General features: G+C 43.6%; 1 pseudogene; it reads left to right on the top strand.

The window, feature by feature from the left end:
• Positions 1-590: 590 nt before the first annotated feature.
• Positions 591-7,568, top strand: LOC119288185 (annotated as a pseudogene).
• The last annotated feature ends 647 nt before the right edge of the window (positions 7,569-8,215 follow it).

Here is an 8,215-nt window from a genome sequence, read left to right as displayed (position 1 = left end):
CCCCCAATTAACCTCTCTCTTCGACTTGCACGGTACCGTTCACCTATGTGTTATAATTAATACTCTGACTTGTGTGCTTTTGAGGGAAGAATATACCTCTGGGGCTCCCGGCAGTCCGGTGAGCGAGCTGTCGGACACGGGGAAGACAAACGATCCGCCGCTGCCGGCTGTAGACTAGTGTATGTCGTGGGAGTGAAGCTCCGCAACCGTACGTGCACATAGTTTTACATTTTAATTAAAATATGTTCAAAATGTAACCGTCATGTTTATATAAAATCTGACCGCGTTTGCACGAAATTCATTCGGTTTGTTGAGAGAGTTTGAAATGTATGCGGCTACAGTTGGATGATGGCCTTCCGCATCCTTATCTGTGGACTGGTCCTCTGTCCACGAACGAATGCAGAAGGAAATTTGCGGGCCTCCGCTGGAGATGCCTTAAGATGCACCTGGAGAAGATAAAATCCAAAAGCATCTGGCTCACGCGCATGACGGAAAGGTAGACACACGCGTGGTTTCTTTCTCCACTGAGTCTCCGCCCACAGACTCCAGGTCGTCCTCCATTCCATTGTCTGAACGGCCGCTTTCACCCCTCCGCGTTCCGCCTCTCCATTCCGACCCTCCCCTGTCAAGAAGGGTACTCCTCCGGCGAGGGCGCCGCCTCACACCCACCCCCTGACCCCCACCCTTCCCGTCAAGTTCTTCTCCGGCCCAACCGACCTCAGCCATCCTTTGACGCTTCACCTCTGGGCCCCGGCCGGCGCCGCTTCCCCCGGCAGAGAAAGGTACCTACCGTAAGCCAAGAAGGTGGTGATAAATGGGGACTCGTCCCCTGCTTTTTGATTAGTTGGTGCTAGATCCGTATCCTCCATAGATCTAATCTAATCTAATCAGGGGATTCCTTTTTCTTCAATGCTTGCTTTTTTACTCGCAAAAAAAAAAACTAATGGAGAACAGAGGTCCGTCCGTTTCTGTCAGACATTTAAGATCGAAGTCTCTTTCAGACTTCATCAGATAGATATATACTGTAATTTGTTTCCACATATATTCACCTTTTTGTTGCTATAATCAGGGGATCACTGAACTTTTAGATCAAAGTCGACTTCAGACTTCAGATAGATATACTAGTAATCTTTTTCTGAAAAAATTGCTGTTTCTTCTTAATTGCACGTATGGCTAATGAACAGCACTAATTATGCTTCAGGAGAACACCTAACTTCCACAACCGAGATGACGGATGGCGGCCAGAGCAGCCAACTTGCTGCTCTGGAGAAAGTGTTGCTCGATGAAACCGCGGATCCAGTCAATCTACCTTTCTCGCTGCTCAGCTCCATCACAGGAAATTTCTCTGAAGCTCAGGAAATCGGCAGGGGCGGGTACGGAGCCGTTTACAGGGTAGGCAAGCAGACCCTCCACCCTGAAATGAATTAACCAGAGACAAGCTAGCTGACACGATTCTCTTTGAGTTGCAGGGAGTGCTTCCAAGTGGTCGCACTGTTGCGGTGAAGCAGCTCTTCGAGAGGTACGAGATCTTGGACAAGAATTTCGAGAGCGAGGTTACCTGTCTCGCGGGGGTCAAGCACAAGAATACCGTGCGATTTCTAGGGTACTGCTCTGAGACGCAGCAAGTACTGATGCCATACGACGGGAAGCGTGTCTTGGCAGATGTGCGGCATAGGCTGCTCTGCTTCGAGTACATGCCCAGAGGGTGCCTTGCTGACTATCTCTCCGGTAAAATCAGATTAGCCTTATAGCTTTTCTTGCATTTCTACTATATAGTAGTAGTAAATATCTACCAGCTGCAGTCCAGAGTATTTATTGTTTGCCACTCTTCTGAGCTTTGTTAATTCCTTTTGCACACTAAATGGTAGTTTTCAGCTCTGTTCTTATACCGCTGCAGAACATGCACTCTTCGGGGGCATATTGTGATTTCTCATCCTTCTTGCCTCAGAGAGAAGAGCACACTAACAAATATCTTTTTCTGTTGAGCTTACTCGAGCATCCAAAAAAAAATTCAGAGTATCTCAATTTTGAAATGAAGTGCCAGTTATCCCCAACCCCCCCGCCAATTGCCACACCCACATTTTGACAATGAGATGGGTGTTTCGAGAACTTCCTTTGAACTTGCTAGCATATTTAGTAACTTTCAAAATCAGGCAATTATTCATGAAAGCCCTTTTTTTTTCATTGGGCTGCTTATTCCACCGCATATAGTACTAACTATTTGTTATATTGTATAGTCTTCGCAGATGCATCTTGTCGACTTCAGTGGACCACACATTACCAAATAATCAAGGGGATCTGTGAGGGCGTACATTATCTTCACCAACAGCGTATTATTCACGTGGACCTAAAACCTCAGAATGTACTATTGGATGATAACATGGTGCCCAGAATTGCGGATTTCGGTCTATCACGGCGCTTAAGTGGAAGCCAGAGTCGGGCTATTACTGATCACAAGCTTGGGACAATGTAGGCTAGCAATTTTCTTTGCGAACTTAATATTTTTATCAGTCGTCTGCCAATTGTTTTTGCATACTCTTCATTCACCTAATCGAACAGATTACACCAAAATTTTGTGCAGGGGATATATGGCACCAGAATTCCTAATTAGCGGAGAAATCACCTTCAAGACTGACATATATAGTTTGGGTGTTATTGTAATGGAGATCCTTATGGGACATAAGGAGTGCTCCAGTGTTATGGAGGTAATTATATTGTATAAGTTTCAACAAATTTCTTTTTGTAGACAACTTGTTTAGAAAAAACCACAATCTTGTTGGGAAAAAATTCAACGTATATTCAATTAGTGTATCGAATTAACATTAGAATTTGCAAATGACAAGATCTGAATGTTGTCTTTGCAGCGATCTTCCACCCAAAACATAAAGTAAAATAAAGCTGATTTTGATTTCTATAGTCATTATGTGCATCGAAAGATTAATAACACAAAAATAATCAAGTGAGAAATTCAAAATTGTTTGTGATAGTTATCCTTGCATTTGGCCTCTGGTCCTAATCAATACGGCTGTCTGTTTTTGTTTTTCTGTTCTAAATGCATGTCGTCCTTCTTTAAAACTAACCATGGTTATCAAATTGCAGGTTGTTGAAAGCTGGACGGACATGTTTGGGACATCAAATAGTCACACACCATTGGAACAATTAAAGGCATATGCCGAGATGGGGTTACAATGTACAAACTATTATCCAGGGAACAGGCCGACTACATGGTTTATGATCCGTGGAATACTGGGTGACGCGGAAATTTCAAATTGGCCTGTTACAAGTGACGTAGGTGCCTCAACAGAAGGGCAGGTACAATCACCCAATAGTAAATATATATGATCTACCAGTAATTATTTAGTGATGTGTCATGGGCATTTTTCATTTTTGTTGCAGATAAGCATTGCCTCCGAGCTGGCGGATGAGTTGAAATTAATGGATGGTTCTGCTGCTACACCATCCAAACTGCCACCATCAACATTGGAGGTGGAACGGGACGATGGCAAATTGAGCCAGGAGAGGAAGAGGAAGGCATCAAACGTGAGTGTCGTGACTAGGGTGATGAGCATCCTCCATGGCAATCTTACCACGTTCATGGGCACCGAGTACAATACGCATTATTTAGTGATTTCTCCTAAACATGTTTTCATTTTTATTGCAGATAAGCTTCTCGAAGCTAGCAGATGAGCTGAAGTTGATGGGTAATTCGGTCGCTAGTGGCTAGCTGATGGATAATTCTATCACACCATCCCAACTTCAACCATCGGCACTAGAGGTGGATAAGGAGGATGGCAAGGTGAGACAAGAGAACAAGAGAAAGGCATCAACCTGGAGTTTGCCTAGTGTGGTGATGAGCACCTTCGGTGGCAAGCTTACCACATTCATGGGCGGCTAGTACAAAATGCGCTATTTAGTGATTCCTCCTAATATTGTTTTCAATTTTCTTTTGCAGATAAGCTTCTCCAATATGACGGATGAACTAAAGTTGATGGATGATTATTTTGCATCACTCCAACTGCAACCATCATCGCTGGAGGTGGAGCAGGAGGATGGCAAAGTGAGACAACAGAAGAAGAGGAGGACATCAACCATGAGTGTGGTGACCGGGGTGATGAGCACCCTTAGTGGCAAGCTTACCACTTTCATCAACGATGAGTACAATAAGCGGAAAGAGGTAAGGAAGCAGGCGTCGTTCCTTGAGAATGAGTTGAGCGCCATACACGCTGCTCTTGAGCTGCCGGAGCTCATGAATGAGCTTGCTCCAGGGGTAAAAAATTGGAGGGATGATCTCAGGGAGATTTCCTATGACATGGAAAATTGCATTGATGATTTCATCCGCCAATTCGGGGGTGAGGATGTTGAGGTAGGCTTTTTCACGGAGGCTGATGAACTTCACAAGAGGTTGTGCGAGCTTCATCGTATTTCCAACCAGATGGAAGAGCTTAAGACTCTTGCGGTAGAAGCAAATGCTCGACGTGAGAGTTACAAGGTCGATGATTGCAAGCCTAGCTTTGGCCCCGTGGCTGTCGACGCTCGCATGCCAGCGGTCTACCAGGAGGCGGCTAACCTTGTGGGCATTGAAGGCCCTAGAGAAGAGGTTATCCTTTGGTTGATGAATACTCAGAAAAAACTAAAGGTTGCGTCCATTGTTGGTTTTGGAGGCTTGGGTAAAACTACACTTGCCAAACAAGTGTTTGACAAGATCAAAGGGCATTTTGATTGTGTGGCATTCTTTTCGGTTTCGCAGAGGCCTTATTTGAGAGGGCTTCTCAATCGCCTACAATTGAAACTTGGGATAAATGTCTCTTCTCACGATTGCGGGCTTGACGACATCATTGAAGAGCTAAGGAAGTATCTCACAGATAAAAGGTAATTACTTACGTTTTATAGTCATTCGCGATGGCTACTATCTTAAATTTGAAGTAGCAAGTAATTGGTCAGTGCATGTTCTGGTTATGCTTGTTTGTCCAAGCATGTGGGAAGTTTGACTTTTTTTCTTGTTTTTAAGTTTGTGATATAGATTCAAAATTGCAAAAAACACGTTGGAGCAGAAACTCTGCCTTTTTCCCTTGTACTCGGATTCAAATACTAATGGATTTTTTGTTTCTTTACTGGCTTCATATAATTATGAAAACACAACTTTCTTGAAGCCTCTTGCTCATATCTCTCATCAAAGGCTCCTATTCTATAATGTTTCTTTAGCAGATTCCACGCTATACATCTTAGGAAAAAATTGATTGAAGTATTGTACTTTTTTAACTCAGTGTAAAAAAATTGCTAAGAAGATTATTCACAGAGTCTTGTGAGGGAGGGAGGGAGAGGGAGGGACCAACACATCCCAGCAATAGATTTGCTTACATCAAGTTTGTTTTTATTTTGTATGCTTCTTTCTTCAACGTAGTCATATCCTGCTACAATATAACCTTGTGCAAACATTTCAACAGGTACCTTATTATAGTGGATGACTTGTGGGATCAATCAGCCTGGAATACTATTAGTAGTGCTTTTCCAAAAAATGGAAATGGGAGTAGAATAATTGTAACCACACGAGTGGAAGATGTGGCTGGTATGGCCTGTCACAATAACCGTGAGTGCATTTATACAATGAAGCCCCTCAGTGATCAGAACTCGAGAAAGTTATTCTTCAATAGGGTATTTGGGCCCGAAGTTGTTTGCCCACGCTATCTTGAAGACGTCGGGGCTGAAATCCTGAAGAAGTGTGGTGGATTGCCGCTTGCAGTTATCACTATAGCTAGCCTATTAGCTACTCAACGGGGATTAAGGAAAAAGTGGGAGAACATAAGGAATTCTTTGAGTGTCCATTCCGCCACAAATCCTTCATTGAAAGAGATGAATAGTATATTAAACCTTAGCTACACACATCTTCCTCTTCATCTCCGAAGATGTTTTTTGTACCTTGGTATGTATCCTGAGGACCACATCATATGGCGAGATGATCTGATTAAACAATGGATAGCTGAAGGCTTCGTCAGCAGTTTGCATGGGTCAGATTTGGAGGCTGTTGGCAGGAGTTATTTCAATGAGCTTGTCAATAGAAGCATGATTCAGCCGGCAGAAACTGAGTATGGAGAGGTGTTGTCTTGCAGAGTGCACGACATGATGCTTGATTTGATCCTAAGCAAGTGTGTAGAAGATAATTTTGTAAGTGTGGCATACAATTCTGAGGACATGGCAAGACAGCTGCATTTCTGCAAATACAAGGTTCGCCGATTATCCCTGTGCTCCAAGGCTGTTGGTGGAGCAACATATGACACGGCTATTGCTGCTAGGCTGTCACAAGTTCGATCATTACTGTTCAATAAGCCTATACTCCCTCTTTTGTGGTTCAAGTACCTCAGGGTTCTAATCATTTTGAAGGGGCACTATGTGTCGGAGGAGATAGTTGACCTCACCGCTGTTAGACAATTGTTTCAGCTGAGGTGTCTGACGGTAAGTGCTTATGGAAAAATAAAGCTCCCTACTAAACTTGGCGAGCTTGTTTACTTGGAGACACTGGACATAGAAAAGTGCAGACTGATGGAGAGCATCCCCTCAGATATAGTTCATTTGCCCCGCCTGTCCTATATGCTTCTTCCAAATTGGACAAAGCTGCCTGAAGGTATCGGGAATATGAAATCACTGCGGACTCTGCGAGGGCTTGACATGGAAAAGAGCTCGCTGAAGTGTTTTATGGGGCTCAGCAAGCTGACCAATCTGAGTGAACTGCATATGTCAGTAGGTTTTAGTTTGGGGTTTCCAAACGTTGATGCTTTGGCTTGCTCCATTGGAAAGCTATATAACCTTGAATCTCTGTTGGTCTCTGGCGAGCATTATGAGCGTGAGGATAACCAGCAGCTGGGCTCATTATCCAATCCTTCTCAACATATTGAGCGTCTTGAATTGCCTTTTTGGCAGTTATGGAGAGTTCCAAAATGGTTGTGTGGTCTCCATTGCCTGCGCTTCCTTAAGCTGTATGTTGAAGAGACATCAACTCAGGATGTTCATCTGCTTGGAGAGCTTCCCTCCCTCGTCGACCTGGAACTCTACGCAGGTGAAATCCCTGATGTAAGAGCTATGTTAGGCACGGGGCTATTCCCAGTTTTGGAGTCCCTAAAAATCTGGTCTAGTAAAGACGCTACAGTGTACCTGTGCTTCGAGGCAGGTGCTATGCCCAGTTTACGAACACTCTGGATCTGTGCGTTCGACTGGGGTGGCACTGTACCAGCCGGCATGGAGCACTTGTTATACCTCGAGGAGATCAAACTGTATGGGGTCTGCAATAATAAGGATGCCAAGCATGTGGGCTAAAGTTACAGCCTGGAAAAGGAACTTCTTTCTTCCGTAAAGCAAAGGAGAGCACCGTATATTACCTCCTGCATGCCAGTAATTTAATTACATCGTGCATGTGTGCAACCTATATGGCGCTTAAAAGTGGCAGTTAAGAAATCAAATGATGTTGCCGTAATTTTACGGAGTGAGTAGGTGATGATGTGTTCTTATTTTATACTAGGTATGTCTGGCTATTTTATGGATATAATAATTTTATGGAACTTTTTTATATGACCGAGGAGGGGATTGGCAATGTAGTTGTGGTCATGTATTTTCCAATCTTTGGACACTGAAGATTTTCCAAATATCTTTGTGTGTCTCACGGTCTGCCTCCTCAAACATATTTCTGGACGTCTGTCGACTGCCCAATTGTTGCAATGGCCAGCAACAACTCATTGTGGCATCATCCAGCTACGTATACCTCCATGTTAGTACCGTTGTCGGTTCCCAACGCAAGATGCATATATTTATGTTCTTTCTCAACTTTAGTATCTAACATATGTAGCTGAATTCCTATATAGATATAGGTATCGTCGTGTAAACAGTGTACATAGAGGAGGGAGGAGGAAAGGGAACATCAACACCGATTGTTCACACAGGTTTGGTGACAACCAGAAAATTCAAATGCATAAGAATGCAGCGCAGCAAGTAGAATGGCTGCCAGAATATCTTTTGCCCAGATTGTGAAGGAAATTTCCAGCTTAACCACACCAAAATTTCGTAGGAAGAATTTTGCACACTTCTCTTCTCCCTGGTGAAAGAACAGAAGATATCATCATCACTATAAAAAGACACTACTGTTTCTTTTCACACTACTGTTTCGTCTTCTACCACAGAGCATTTTCCAAATCGAGAGACATGACAACAAGAGAGAGCATTTTACAAA

This window comes from Triticum dicoccoides, chromosome 4A (assembly GCF_002162155.2).
Source record: "Triticum dicoccoides isolate Atlit2015 ecotype Zavitan chromosome 4A, WEW_v2.0, whole genome shotgun sequence".
Taxonomy (NCBI): Eukaryota; Viridiplantae; Streptophyta; class Magnoliopsida; order Poales; family Poaceae; genus Triticum; species Triticum dicoccoides.
Note: the sequence above shows the minus strand (reverse complement) of the source record. Positions and strands in the feature narration are given on the sequence as shown.